The following is a 15,247-nucleotide window of genomic DNA, read 5'->3' on the forward strand; positions in this document are numbered from 1 at the left end:
GGGAAATTCAAACAAGTTCCTTGTCCTTTACTATCTTGATTTCCTTAAGAAATTTCTCTCCAACCAAAAGGATTAACACGTTTAGAATAATGCCTCCCAAGGCGGATCTTTGTTCGAGTCTTAATGAAGTTTTTACTGATTTGTTTTTCATGAGGCTTTTTTTTTCTTGTCAATTTAAAGGACTGTCCTCCTTTAGGTCTTCAGTTATATTTTTCCAACGGCCTTGCCTATAAAGTGACAGCAATTGTACATGCCAACTGTATTTTTTTAATACCCTTCACTGGCAAGATCCAAACCTGATATCCATCCCTATGACGACACCAGTTTTTTCAGTGTTATTGGTTAATGAATTCCAAAAATCTCAGGACTTCTGCCCCCCACCAAAACGGAAGGTCTCTTGCTTGTATCTGCTTTCGAAATAAGTGCGTCATGCAATTGCCTGCCCTCTCGGGGAAGCAGGCTGAGAACATTCTTCGGCGGCTCGGTGGTGCCCTCTCCTTGGGGTGGTCATCAGTCTGCAGCAGCAGAATCCTGGGGAGTAAACCCCGGCTCCCACGTGGGCTGGGTACATCTGTCCAGCAGCCGAAGGAAGTGTCCTTCCTCTCAAACAGGTATGAGCCCTGGCTGTGATTTTCTGAGCTAATGCCTGATCTGTTTTATATTTGTTTACCCAGAGTTCTACAATTGCTGATGAATTTCCTAAAGTTGGCCTAGAAATGCCGCAGCCAGCTCTCCTGTTGGGGAGTCCGGCCTTTGTTTCCAAGGCACAACAATTGTTATTCTTAGCTAAGACTGCCCCCGTGTGGCCAGAAGCTGCATTACCATGGCTTGAGGGAAACGTCTCTGGCGCACCACACACCCCCCCACCGCCAGTTTAAGGAGGTTCCTTTAATGGGCTTTTTTTTTTTTTTTTTTTTTTAATAAAACTAACGTGGGGTCTCCACCTGCGAGTGGGTTCTGAGTGTTCCAGAATCTTCCAGACAGAGAATGTAATCCAATTAAATAGAGACGGCTCTAGAAGTGGGTGTGAATCCAGACTTTGCTTCTGAGGCTTACTCCCTCAGGCCTCAGTCTCCTAATCAATAAAATGGAACAGTGGGCCCCACATCTAATTTGTGAGATTGAGATAGATTAAAAACAAAATACGACCTGTGTTCCTTGGTATGAATAGAGCTCCCTTGGCATTCAGTTAACGCGGCTCTCACTGAGACTCGATTAATTATATGCCTAGAACATATGTTATATATATGACAGTTTTTCAAATGTCGTCATTAATAAGGTACAAATTCATTGACTGACACGAAAAAGGTTTTGGTGGTCGTTGTCATTAAGGGTTGACCTTACACTTATTTAGGGCCTCCTGTTTTTTAGTCACCGTTTCAAACATTAGCAAAGCAATCCTAAGAAAGTGCAATTAGTATCATTTAGATTAAAAATCTGGAGGCGGGACGTCTGGGTGGCTCAGTGGGTTAAGCCGCTGCCTTCGGCTCAGGTCATGATCTCAGGGTCCTGGGATGGAGACCTGCATCGGGCTCCCTGCTCGGCAGGGAGTCTGCTACTCCCCCTGCTGTGTTCCCTCTCTCACTCTCTCTCAGTCAAATAAATAAATTTAAAATAATAATAATAATAATAATAATAAAATAAAGGAAAAGCGAATGTGTGGGATATGGCCATGACCCATAAGTCATGGGATATGTCCCATAAGACCAAAAAATTTCATACACAAAAGAACTGAAAACGAGGATTCAAACAAAGACGTGTGCGTCATGGTCATAGCGGCACTGGTCCTAAGAGCCAAAAGGTGGAAACAACCCAAATGTCTGTCTGTGAAGGATAAACAAAGGGTGGTCCTTCCAGATGAGGAACAGGGTCCAGCCATCAGAAAGGAATGAAGTATTAATACTCGGCGGTACATGGACAGACCTTGAAAACTGGACGGCAAATAAAAGAAGCCAGACACAAAAGAGCACATACTATATGATTCTGTTGTTATGAGATATCCAAAACAGGTAAATGAGTAGAAAGAAAAAGCAGGCTCGTGGTTGCCAGGAGTTTCCCGGAGGGGGAGAATGCGGAGTCACAGCCAAATGGATACAGACTTCTTGGGGCCGTGGAAATGTGTTGAGACTTGTTAGAAGTTGTAGTTGTGGGTGCCTGGGTGGCTCAATGGGTTAAGCCTCTGCTTTCGGCTCGGGTCGTGATCTCAGGGTCCTGGGATCGAGCCCTGCATCAGGATCTCTGCTCATCAGGGGCCCTGCTTCCTCCTCTCTCTCTGCCTTCCTCTCTGCCTACTTGTGACCTCTCTCTGTCAAATAAATGGGTAAAATCCTCCAAAAAAAAAAAAAAAAAAAAAGACTTAAAAGAAGTTGTGGGGCGCCTGGGTGGCTCAGTGGTTTGGGCTGCTGCCTTCGGCTCGGGTCATGATCTCAGGGTCCTGGGATCGAGCCCCGCATCGGGCTCTCTGCTCCGCGGGAAGCCTGCTTCTCTCTCTCTCTCTCTCTCTCTCTCTCTGCCTGCCTCTCTGCCTACTTGTGATCTCTGTCTGTCAAATAAATAAATAAAATCTTTAAAAAAAAAAAAAAAAGAAGTTGTAGTTGTGCAACACTCCTAATATACTAAAAGCTCCTGAACTTACAGTTTAAAATGCTTAATTTTACATTTTATAAATTTTACCTCCATATAATAAGTAGATGATAGACAGACAGACAGACGTTTTTCCAAAACAGTTTTCCACATGTGTGACGGAAGGGTTGGTTCCCGCACCAGCTCAGTGATCTGACAGCCTCAGACCCTCCCCAAGCCTCAGTTTCTTCATCTGACAAATACAGGAATATTTGGTTTCTTCGTCATGAGGCAGTCCTAGAGATTAAACAAGATAATGCTGATAGCACCACACAGTACCAGGCTCACAGCCAGGTCTTAGTAAGTCTTAGCAAAAAAAAAAAAAAATGTGTTTGTTTTTACTGTTTTGTTATTAATTTTGTTATTTGGAATCACTGGCACCAAAAGGAAAAAACAAGAAACAGGGACCCCTGGGTGGCTCAGTGGGTTAAAGCCTCTGCCTTCGTCTCAGGTCATGATCCTAGGGCCCTGCATCAGGCTCTCTGCTCAGCAGGGAGCCTGCTTCCCCCTCTGTCTCTGCCTGCCTCTCTGCCTACTTGTGATCTCTCTCTCTGTCAAATAAATAAATGAAATCTTTTTTTTTTTTTTTTTTTTTTAAAAAAAGCACACAAAACAAGAGGACCCCTGGCTGGCTCTGTTGGTTAAGCGTCCGACTCCTGATTTCAGCTCAGGTCTTGGTCTCAGGGTTGTGAGTTCAAGCTCCTCATTGGACTCTGTGCTGGGGATGGAGCCTACTAAAAAGGTAAAAAAATTAAAAATTAATAAAAACCACAAAACAAGGATATGGAGTTAGAGTCACGTTCGAATCTTGGCTCTGCTGTCCGCACGCTGGATCACGTCGGCAACGGTGTGGAGACTCTGGGATTCTCAGTTTCCCATTCCTTAAAGATAGGGCCACGCCTCACCTTCCTTACGAAGCCCGCAACACTTGGGGCAGAGCGATGCCTGGAATCATAGCTGCCCTATGTGTCTCAGGGCTTGTGACAATCAAAGAGATATAACGACATAAAAATACACGTGTAATCTTGATCACTTGTAACGGGTGGTGTCTGCTTCTGGATGTCATTATACAGCTGATAATATGTGATGGGCGATGCGGGCGCCCTTCACCTCTGTAGTGTACGTCCCCCAAACCCATAGCCCCAGGCTAAGCAGACAAGCCCAGATTGGGGGACATTCCAGAAAACATTGACCGTTGACTTCTTAACAGTGTCAAAGTCTAGGGCACCTGGAACCTCATTGGGTTAAGCGTCTGCCTTCAGCTCAAGTCATGATCCCAGGGTGCTGGGATCGAGCCCTGCATGGGGCTCCCTGCTCAGCGGAGAGTCTGTTTCTCCCTCTCTCTGCAGCTCTCCCTACTTGTGCCCTCTCTGTCAAATACATAAATAAAATCTTAAAAAAATAAAAATAAAAAGAATGAAACAGAGATACTTCAACAGCTTTAATAGCAAAGCACAAATTTGTGACTGATTATGAAATGTGATTGTCTGAATATTAACTAACCAAAGCTTGAGATGCTGAGAAACTGCTGGAAAAACCCTAAAAATGGAGTAACGTTGGTACAATTGAAATCTAAGCAAACTAAAACATTTCCGTCTGAAGCACGACTGTTTTTAACCAAAACCCCAGCTTTCTCTGCACGATAGACTTGCTTGGGCTCTCCCTGGTCTGTCGCACTCTCTTGAGTGATATCTTTTACTTTTTTTTTTTTTTTTAATGTAAAGTTTAGCTCTCTCTTGCCAATTTCACCAATAGCATATCAGCCTAATTCTTCCAAAAATGAACGTTTTTAACTCAAGTGTAATCTACATAATTTTATTTCTTCCATTTTTTTTCTCCAGCCCTTCCTACACTGGGGGCAGGAGGCTGTGCCCTGGGCTCAGAGTTATTGATTGAACCAAGCAAACTCCCTTCTTGCCCTCCAGGAGCTTCTGATCACTGGGGGCTGTGAAGGGCCAAATTGATGGTCAGAGCCATGAGGGGTATGTGGGCGCTCCGAGCAGTGGATAGCTCAGAAGAGGCCCCCCGCGGGACCGGCAACGAAAGGAAGTGTTGCAGGGGCACCTGGGTGGCTCAGTGGGTTAAAGCCTCTGCCTTTGGCTCAGGTCATGATCCCAGGATCCTGGGATGGAGCCTTGCATCCGGCTCTCTGCTCGGCAGGGAGCCTGCTTCCTCCTCTCTCTCTGCCTGCTTCTCTGCCTTTTGCGATCTCTGTCTGTCAAATAAATAAATAAAATCTTAAAAAAAAAGAAAAAGAAAGAAAGAAAGAAAAAGGAAGGGAGTGTTGCGGAAGAAGGTAGGCATCTTGGGGAACATCTCAGAGACAGAAGGGGACACCGGCAGAGCCTCAGAGGTCAGCGAGGTCCCAGGAAGAGGCAAGACTGGGTTGGGGAGCAGGGCTGGCCACATTCACGGGGACTGCATGTCACCCGGGAGGAGGGACATGATGGGTGGGAGGTGCTGGGACTCGGAGGCCAGGCTTCTTCCTGGGAAGACTTCCTGCTTCATCCTGCTTGCTCCGTTTTCATCCTTCCCTTGGGCACAGATGGTCCATGCCAGGTCCGTGAGCCTTTGGGGCCCATAGAATGTTTTCATTTTCTTTTTTTTTTTTTAATTTTTAATTTTTATTTAAACTCCATTAATTAACGTCTAATGTATTCTTAGTTTCAGGGGGAGCGTCCAGTGATTCACCCGTCGCTCACTCCATCACGCGGCCTCTTCAATGCCCATCCCCCACCCGCGTCCCCTCCAGCAACCCTGTGTGTTTTCTAGAGTCAAGAGTCAGAGAGGGAGACAAACCATTTTAATTTCTATTAAAATCAGAAAAGAAAGACAAACATAATAATAAACAAACGACCAGGAACCCAGCCTGGATTCTGTTCATCTCTACACCCAAGCAGGGGTGAAATAGTTCTCCTTCCTTCCTACCTCCGTTCCTCTCTTCCTTTCCTACACCTGTGTACGCCTCCCTCCCGGAGGAAGGGTCCCACAAAAATCACCACGTGCCCTGAGCCTCCTCACCTCCAACCAAGCCTACCTCTACCTTCCTTCCCATATCTTCCGAATGTCAGGCCAGGCATGGGGACCCGCAGATACCAGAATAAGCAAAGGCATACCCGCATGCTAAAATCTGGAAGTTGTAGCAAACAAGCAAGCAGCAACGATTGTGGTCGGCCTTTGGCTGGTTGCATAAACAGCACGTCCATCGCTACACCTCAGTAGACTTTCCAGCACTTAGAATCAGCCTAGGTAAGTGTGGACAACATCGTGATGGTTCCAGAACCCAAAATGAATGTCACAAGTCTTGAAACAGAAGAAGCCACAAGGACAGAAACTGAGAAGTGAAAGTAGAGATGTGCAAGACGCGGACCATAACCCTCCTTGGACAATTGGGGGGAGGCAGGAAGTACTGAGTCACCACCACGAAGAGTCACGAGGTCAGCTGGGCCATCGCTGCCAAATGCAAGGAGCTCCCCGCCCGCCCAAAGGGCTTTGAGGGACCATCTTCTTCGCAGAACCAGCAGACCCTCCACCTTAGGGGTTGGGGTGGAGGCAGGACCGCCAGGCTGGACAGTCCCAACCATGAATTGTCGGGTCCCCCGATGCCGACAGTGCCTCCTCTGGGAAGCACCGCAATGGGTGAACTAAAAATATCGCCACAAGGGATTGGAGCGGATTCCAGAGGCAAGCGCAGCTGTATCCTGGCGGAACCAGCTAGAAGCTCTCCCAGATGGAGGTGTTGCCTCTGGAGCAGGACCGGGGCAGACGGCGGCGTGCGCAAGGCTCTTGTTCTCCATTGTATATACTATCTGACTGTTTTAACTCCTTGCATACATGATTTCGTTCCTTTTTATTTAGAGGGCAACTTCGAGAGTATGGAGAGGACCCTGACCTAAAAAAGCACACGATCACTATTCAGTTAAGGGATCAGCTACTTCTTTTATTTGAGTTTTTTTGAAATGTTTTCTTTTTGCCAAATGGGCTTCGGTTTCCAGGAACTAGAGAGCAGCTGCAGGTTCTTCAGGGAGAGAAAACCCCAAACCCTGACATGCTCCGAGGCTGCCTAATTCCAGCTTAATCCCAGCCAAGGAGGCCCCACATGCCCGTTGACCTGATGAGGGGGCGCCACCTTGTGGCAAAGACGTGTCCGCCATCTCCGGCTCCCGACGGCGGACATAAGGCTCCCGGGGAATTTCTAATTCCTTGGGGTTCACATTCCTGCACGGTTGGTGTCAACCGTGGAGCTCCATCTGCCGGGCGTCTGATTCACAATTTCAGATTTGCATGATTCAGACCTGCAAGAAAATAGGACCTCGCGGCGCCAGCCAGGGTCCCTGCGTCAGGCTGATGCTACTTCGGAAAATTCCTTGAGCATTTTAACCGTACCTGTCGTTTCTACATGCAAGGAGGCCACCGAGCCGGCCGTGATCTGTGATGATTTGTTTTATATTCAGGATCAACAAAAAGCCATAAAGGCAGTCATTAGAGGATTCCACTTTCCAATTGGCTGCCCTGGCCTGCTCACCTTCAAAATCTAATCAGTAATAATGAGGGAGACTTAATACACGTTCAACCAAAAGTTCAAGTCTTGCCGTTGATTTTTGACGTCGCCTTTCCGCCTCCGGTCGATAAAACCGTGGGTCCGGCTCTGCAGTGTCGCGCCCCACGTTGCCTTTCCGTTGGCCACGAGATGACATGAACCTCCCCCGCCAGCCAACCGGCAGCTCTTCTGCCTCTTCAAATCCATCCCTGGCAGAAAACTCTGTTCAGGTGCTTCCCACCTGCTCATGATCCCCGAAGTGGGTCGTGCTGCCTTCCGCCTCCCAGAGGGGAAGTTCAGAGGGAGCAGCAAGTGCAAACCTTCCCAGCGCTCTACACAGATCTCAGATTAGATGACGTTTCCACCAGGAAGTCCTCCAGACCCTCCCCACGGGGGTCAGAGGCAGCAACAGATGGAGTCTTCCAGAAATGGAAGTCAAGTTCAACATAGTGTGTTGCTCAGCCTGTCAAGCATCTCCGCTGCGTGAACATTCAACCCTATTTGGAGATACCCTCAGTGATTCAATGACCGTGCCCCATCGTGGTCAGATGCTGGGCTGGTTGCTGGGAATACAACTGTGACTAAGTCCAATCGTGTGAATCATCTGCTCAACCCTGCTCCCATGGAGTGGCTCCCATTCACACTTGGAGCAAGAACCAAAAGCCTTCCAACAGGCCAAAAAGACTATATCCCTTTTCCTCTCCTCAGCCTCCTGCACCTTCTCACTGTCCTTGAGTCATGCAGGACCTTTGCACATGCTGTCTCCTTTGCCTGCAATATTTCTCTCCCAATAACCGCATGGCACACACCCTCTGGTCCAAATCTCATCTCCTGGGTGAGGACTTCTCCACCATCATATGTGAAGTTGCACTCTCTCCCTCAGCCGGAGTTCTGATCCCTCCTTACCAGTTATTTTCTACTCGTTCTTATAAGCGCTGACGTACTATATAATATACTTATTTATTACTCCATGAGACCGACCAGCGTTGGTTTTTCAGATGATGGGCCCTCAAAAAATAAATGAAGAGTGCATGAAGGAGCCTGACCTGCCTTCATGGACCTCACAGTCTTGCGCGAGAGTCAGCCTGTGGCCCACGTTCCAGAAGGCTGGCTCAGCTTGCGACACTGTAGCGATCAGCGAACCACCGGGAGGAGGAGCTGGCAGACCCGGAGGCATCCAAGGCTCTGCAGGCAGCCACATTTGAGTCCGAATCCCTACCTGCACCCAGAGACCCAGTGCCTAACCGTCCGAGCCTCAGCTTTCTTGATCAGAGAATGACATTAGACGGTGCCGACCATAAAAGGCACATTGTGAGCCAAAGCCTTCCTATGTTCCTGGGTTTCATATTCTGGTCTTCCCAAATGCCTTACTGTACTATTTTTTCATTTTTCTAATTGAAGGATAACATACATATAAAAGTGCCCAAATCACACCTACAGGCCTCAACGAATGTTCACAAAACAAACCAGCACAAAAACGGAGAAGAGAAATATTTCCAGCATCCCAGAAGCCCCCGTGAGCCCCCACCGGCACCACACCCCCCAGCATCCTGACTTCTAACAACATAGATTAGTGTTGCCGTTTTTTGTCCTTGACGTGAATGAAATAGTAGAGAATGTTCTCTGTTGTGCCTGGCATTTCCCCCCCAAAATTAAGTTTATGAGGTTTATTCCTGTTACTCTGTGTCATCGTAGATCATTTGTTTTTGCTACTGTGTAGTATTCGACGGTAAGAATACACCACGATTCGCTCATGCTCTCTGTTCTTGGTAGGTGTCTATCTGCACGATGACTTGGGAGTTTGAGATAGCACAGGTGCAGATAGACACCTACCAAGAACAGAGAGCATGAGCGAATCGTGGTGTATTATTACCATCGGCACCAAGTCCTTGGTATTATTGATCGTGCAATACCAGTATCTCTGTACTTTGAAAAATGTGAAATCAGAATTATTTGCAGCACAAGGCACAGCCAAGAGAATATTTGTCACATTCAACTTGTCTCTGACCAGAAATTCAAAAACTCTTAGGATCACTGTGATCTGTGGCTTTAATTCCTGTTTGGGGGAGCCTGGTGAGTTTGAGCATTTATCCACCTTCGTTTTCCTGAGGTCTGCAACCCACACGAAGCCTGATCCACTTCCGAAGTTCCTAATGGTGTCACCTTAGAATGGGGGGGTGGAGGGACAAGAAGCAGGGAGATGGATGAGGAAGGTGAGGGGAGCCATCGAGAAAGAGGAAGAGGCAGGAAGACCACAGCATCAAGCTGCCCTTGCTTCCCCCAGGACTAGATTTCCTTCTCTTTTAGGACTTCACCCCTTGTCAGGATAATTGGTTTAACATGCACCTATCTGCCTTATAACCTCCCAGCAAAGCAGAAGCCCGAGACCCCTCCCTCCTGCCCGGGGTTCCCCTTGAGAAGCCCCTGAGGACACAGTACAGAGGACAATGAAAACCAGAGTTCCTTTCTTTAAAAAAAGGAGGGGGGCACCTGGGTGGCTCAGTGGGTTAAAGCCTCTGCCTTCGGTTGAGGTCATGATCCCAGGGTCCTGGGATCGAGCCCCGCATCGGGCTCTCGGCTCAGCGGGGAGCCTGCTTTCCCCTCTCTCTCTGCCTGCCTCTCTGCCTACTTGTGATTTATCTCTCTGTCAAATAAATAAATAAAATCTTTTTTAAAAATGTAAACTGAGTTGGGAGCATTCCTGGAAATGAACACCAAAATAAGAGTGTTTTGCTTCAGTGTTATAATCACTAAGTACAAGGACTAAACTGGGTAATGAACATAAAGGCTAGCTCGTGGAATGCCGAGCTATAAACATTTTAGGTATTTACATAAAAACACATTAATAGGGGCTCATATTTCGTGCAGGATGTAAAATAACCCAAATAATCTGTCTTTGAATAATCGTCCCAAATAGTTGAATGTCAAGGCTGGTGCACCCAGTGAATGAAATTTGTTTGCAACAGCGCCACCTGGTGGTGATGTTAATTGAACAGGTTCACTTTGAGATAAAATGTCTCGGGTCCTTAAGCCGATGGGTTGGTTCTATGGGAAAAATAGTCTTGAATCATTCAAAGCGTCCCACTGTTGACTGTCTTTAAGGATGCACTTCTCCCACGCAATTTGGCAGAAGGATATTCTGCTCACCACCTTCATCCTAATCGGAAACCAGGTGGGTTCCAAATTTAATCAAATCCAAGCTACTGCCTTGGCTAGGCACAGAAACACCCACCTTTTACAAAACTCATGTATAACTAGCCAGCTGCTTATCTACGTGTTAAAAGCACAAAGCTCAACCTCTTTATCAGCCACAGGCAACCTAACTTTCTTGGGGCTCAGTTTCCTTATCTGTTAAATGGTGGGGATAAATCATCACCTTAGATAATGCGCATAAAATCTTAGTACTGCCTCTGGCACATAGTAAGTGATCCATTCTCCTCTGTTGAATCGAGGGAGGAGGGAAGGAGCAATTTTCAAAAGGCTATAGAATAATCCCATATTTGTTAACCGTAGTAAGTACCAGCATGCACATACAGAAAAATCAGAAGACACAGATTCTGAATTATTAAAGGTATTTCTCTTTGGAGGAGGGAGTTGCACTCTCTTTGCTATAGATTTACCTGAGGTAAATTGTGATGAATTGTGCTTAAAATTTTTAAATTAACAGGGGCTTTTTGGTATTGTGGTAAAATAGGCATAACATTGTCACCATTTTTGAGTGTACAGTTCAGTGGTGGTAAGGACTTCACACTGTTCCGCTGCCATTACCACCATCCACCTCCAGCACTTTTTTATCTTCCCAAACTGAAATTCTGTCCCCATGAAACCCTCCACCTCCCCCTGCCCCATCTCAGGCAACAGCCATTCTGCTTTCGGGCTCTGTGGTTTGGACTGTTCTGGGAACCTCACACAGATGGAATCATATACCATCTATCCTTTTGTGCAAAATTTGGGGTTTTAGTGGAGGAAAATAGAGGTGCTAGAGCACCCCTCTGCCCCGTGTAAAGCCCTCGCTCACCGTACTATACCAGAAGCTCTGACATAAGGGTCCAGGGACCTCTGAGGGTCCCAAGCCCCCTTAGGGGGTGCACAGGGTCAAAAAGACCGAATACCGAATAAAGTCAGCTGCTTCCCGTGGGCCACAGGATGTGTAATGTCACACAAGACTGAAGGAACGGCACAGATGACCGTCCCACTGTCTTTTATGAAGACACGAAAGATGGTTGACAAAAAGGTGAAACATTGCCAGTCTTCTCATAACATTTCTTTTGCTTTGGGAATCTTGTTACTTACAAGGAAAAAATAAACGTTCTTCATATTAACATGCAGTGGGCTTATCATTCTTACTCTCAAATTAATAAGCGTTTTCATGGTTTTAAACTCTACTCTGATAAATACTGATAAGCATGACCCACACAAGCAAACACTTTTGAGGACCCTGAATAAATTCCTCTGGCGAAGGGTGGGCCACAGGCAGTGTGTCTCCATGTGTCAGTGACTCAAAGGTAACACTGTCTCCAGGCTTCCAGCCGCCTGTAATCCGATTACCCACTCGACCCACCTTCACACACGCCCAGGAAACCATTCCAAGACTCCAGACCTAAACTCTCTAGATCCTAATTGCCTTTTCTTCTTCTAAGATACCCGCCCACGCACACATCCGCCCGTACAACTGTATTAGTTGGTGTAAGGATAAATAAGCGATAAAAATGAACAAGAGCCGAGTGTGCGGTACCTTTATTGCTACAGGTCGATGGATACGCTTACGTGCAGTGACTCCGTAGATAATCTCAGAGGCAAGAGGTTATTGAGAACATTCTAAGAGACCATCTCTCTGTCATTCAATAATTGTTGGCTGGAATAAACCATGGGTATCCATCCATCCTACCAACAGAGGGCTACGCCCACGGGAAACATCGGGAAACATCGATAAAATAAATTTCTTCCCCTGGGGAGCCCACCTTCAAGTGGGCAAGACTAGCAAAGAAGTCCGGCAGACTAACAGACCAGCAAACCATAATGGCAGGGGAATCTGAGCTTGAGGGAAAGTAATGCCAGCTACAGCGTGAGGAGACTGGAAAGGCTTCCGGGCAAGTGATCTGCGAGCACTCACGGTGAAGTTGGGGTGGGGGGGAGGCACGGGCTAACCTGGGATAAAGTGTTACCAGGCCTTGAAACAGCAAGGGTGCCACTGCAGAAAAAGCAAGATGCCCAGAAGTTTCTAGAACGAGAAGCAAGGCCTCTGTGGCTGCCACAAAAAATTAGGGAGCAAGGATATGTGAGGCCAGGGGTCAGGCCTTGAAAGCAAGCCGGAGAGAGGATTTGGGGGTTTATGCTATGCACGGGTGTTGGTGGCAGCACAGCTGGGCTCAGGGGCAGGGCTGGGGGCAATTGTGACGTGGGACAAAGCGTACCCCATCTCCGAGCCCCAGGGCTCTGACGTGTCAGAGGTGTGGAAGGAAAGGATCCGTCTGTTCCTCAAATCCCTACCAGGGGTTGCTGGGGATTAAAGGGAAAATCCCCGGAGGCTGAGGGTGGCAATCAGTCTGACGGAGGAGAGGGTGGGGTGCCTGGGGGGCACTTAGCTCAAGGACATTTTCACTATCATTGCAATGAGATCACAGTTGCCAGTTTGAAGCTATTTGAGGTCACTCAGAATTCCAAATGGAAAATCTAGGGAAGTTTAAGGTAATTTCTTATACTGGAGTAAACAAGAATTTCTAATAGTGCCCGTTGGGGACGCAGAATCCAGGGCGGGATGGGGGGGGGGCGGTTTTCAGCCACGTGATTCTGAGGTTCAGGCCTTTGCTGTGTGTGCGAAAGTGATGATGGACTCTCACTGGGTGAGTAAGGCTAAAGGGCAATTTTAAAAAGTGACTTTTTTTTTCTTCTTTGATACGACTTTTTACAAACTCACGGGTTGAAAATACTCCCCGGGCCTCTCGGGCCTATTTTACCCATCGTTATCCACAGCATGAATCTGATACCCCCGTCTGCCCCAACAGCTTAAGACAGGAGCCCCCCAATCCTTGAGTCGTAATACGTGGGACTCTGGCCCGAACTCCCAGATTTGTTCCAGGAGCCGTGGCTCTCCCCTGGGGACATTTTGCGCCCTGGGGGCATCTGGGATCGCCCGAAGACGTCCGTGGTTATTCCCCAGGGTGGGGGAGCGAGTGCTCCCCGCATCCAGTGGGCCGAGGCCAGAGAAGCTGACCGCGCGGGGCTGCACGGAGTCGCCCCGCCACAAAGACGGATCTGGTCCCCAAAGGTCGACACCCACGAGATGCAGAGCTCTGCTCTGTAACGAAGCGGGGCTCCACGCAAGTCTTTAACCACAGCGAGCTCTTCCTGACTCGGAGCCTTCGTTCCTGCGGGCGCTTGACCTATGGAAGCCTCCAGGCGCTTTTGTGCGGGAATCGCACCGCGCGACTCGCATCCTCGCGCACGTTAGGAAAGGCCGCGGCCTTCATCCGGTATCGGGGCCACGCAGCTCGTTCTGTTCACGCTCCTCTGTCTCCTGCTTTCCTTCCACGAGCGTGCCTCCTCACTGGGGCTGTGTACCAGTTCTCAGCCCACCTTCTGCACCCTCGCGGAGTAGGTGGGCTCCACGCTCGACTCTGGCTCAGGGGGCACAGGTCCCCGCGCCCAGCATCCCGCTCGCCATCCACAAAGATGTGCTGAGTGACTAAAAACAGGCAGCGAGGCCACCAACTTTCACCTCTCCGAGTTTGTTCTTTGAATCCTTTGGTTTTCAGAAAAGTGCGCTCTTAAGAAAAGGCGTAAAACCACTCAAGTCGGCATGCTTTAGTATTCCGTGCTCCTTTTTAGAAAAGGGCATACAAATACACCTATCTTTGCAAAGGGAGAAACAAAGGAAAGATCAATTTAAAACTTATTTTTTTAGGGGCGCCTGGGTGGCTCAGTGGGTTAAAACCTCTGCCTTTGGCTCAGGTCATGATCCCAGGGTCCTGGGATCAAGCCCCACATTGGGCTCTCTGCTCAGCGGGGAGCCTGTTTCCCTTCCTCTCTCTCTGCCTGCCTCTCTGCCTACTTGTGATCTCTGTCAAATAAATAAATAAAAATCTTTTAAAAAATTAATAAAACCTATTTTTTTAAAACATTAGAGACAGGAGGGAATAGTGTGAAAGGTGAGAAACTAGTCTTCTCTGAACATACCCGGTTTTAGAGTTTTAACTAAGAAACTGTTTTAATTTAACAAAATTACATTAAAAAGAGAAAAAAAAAAAAAGGCAAGGCAGTATCCAAAGATGGAAAACAATGAAACTAACAGTATATGAAGTTGTTGTCAAATCTACAGTTAAGAAAAAAAAAAAAAAAAGATCTACAGATAAGTAACTTCAGGCTCTCTAACCCAGGTTCCTTGAGTGGAATTTACTCAGTAGAGTCTCCAGTAGAGACTTCTAGATGCACCTCCCCAACCCCGTCCACCACCCTGTGTGGTTTCTGACTCAGCAACTATAAGGTGAACCTGATGGCTTGCATTTCTAGCAATTTCCCAATGATGATGATTTTGCTAGTCTGGAACCACAAGTTGAAAACCAGTTATAAACAAGTGGAACTATTAAAAAATTTGAAATCTCCACCTAGAATGGTGCTAATATTGGCATCATGACTTAATTGCTATGCGTTAAGTAGGACAAAGGTTGTTGTGTTATCAGGAACCCCCATTTTCAGAGAATCAAGTACAAAATAAAAAAAAATAAAGACCATATTTTTAAATTTGACTTAGAAACAGCAATATAGGGGCACCTGGCTGGCTCCGTCAGTAAAGCACGTGACTCTTGATCTTGGGGTTGTGAGTTCGAGCCCAAGTTGGGCACAGAGATTACTTAAAAATAGAAAGTTAAAAAACAAAACACACTAATGTGATTCATTCAAGTATTTTTTTTTCCCCCTCAAAAAACATGTGTCTTTGTTCTCTAGGTTAAGAAGCCCTGGGGGTTGAAGCAAGCCAGGAGTAATGGGCATCCTTATCCCCAAGTCACCACTTGTAATGACCATTTCCTGTAAAAGGAACTCAGGATCCTCAGAGAAGTTAACTCTCCAAGTCTTCGTCAGGAAATG

General features: G+C 47.2%; 1 long non-coding RNA gene across 1 annotated transcript; it reads left to right on the forward strand.

The window, feature by feature from the left end:
- Positions 1-394: 394 nt before the first annotated feature.
- Positions 395-5,489, forward strand: LOC309872147. The gene is made up of 3 exons (XR_014315693.1): positions 395-611; positions 3,227-3,364; positions 5,287-5,489. It is a non-coding gene; the product is annotated as an uncharacterized lncRNA (long non-coding RNA).
- The last annotated feature ends 9,758 nt before the right edge of the window (positions 5,490-15,247 follow it).

The sequence above is a fragment of the Mustela nivalis genome (assembly GCF_964662115.1).
Source record: "Mustela nivalis genome assembly, chromosome: 8".
NCBI lineage: Eukaryota > Metazoa > Chordata > Mammalia > Carnivora > Mustelidae > Mustela > Mustela nivalis.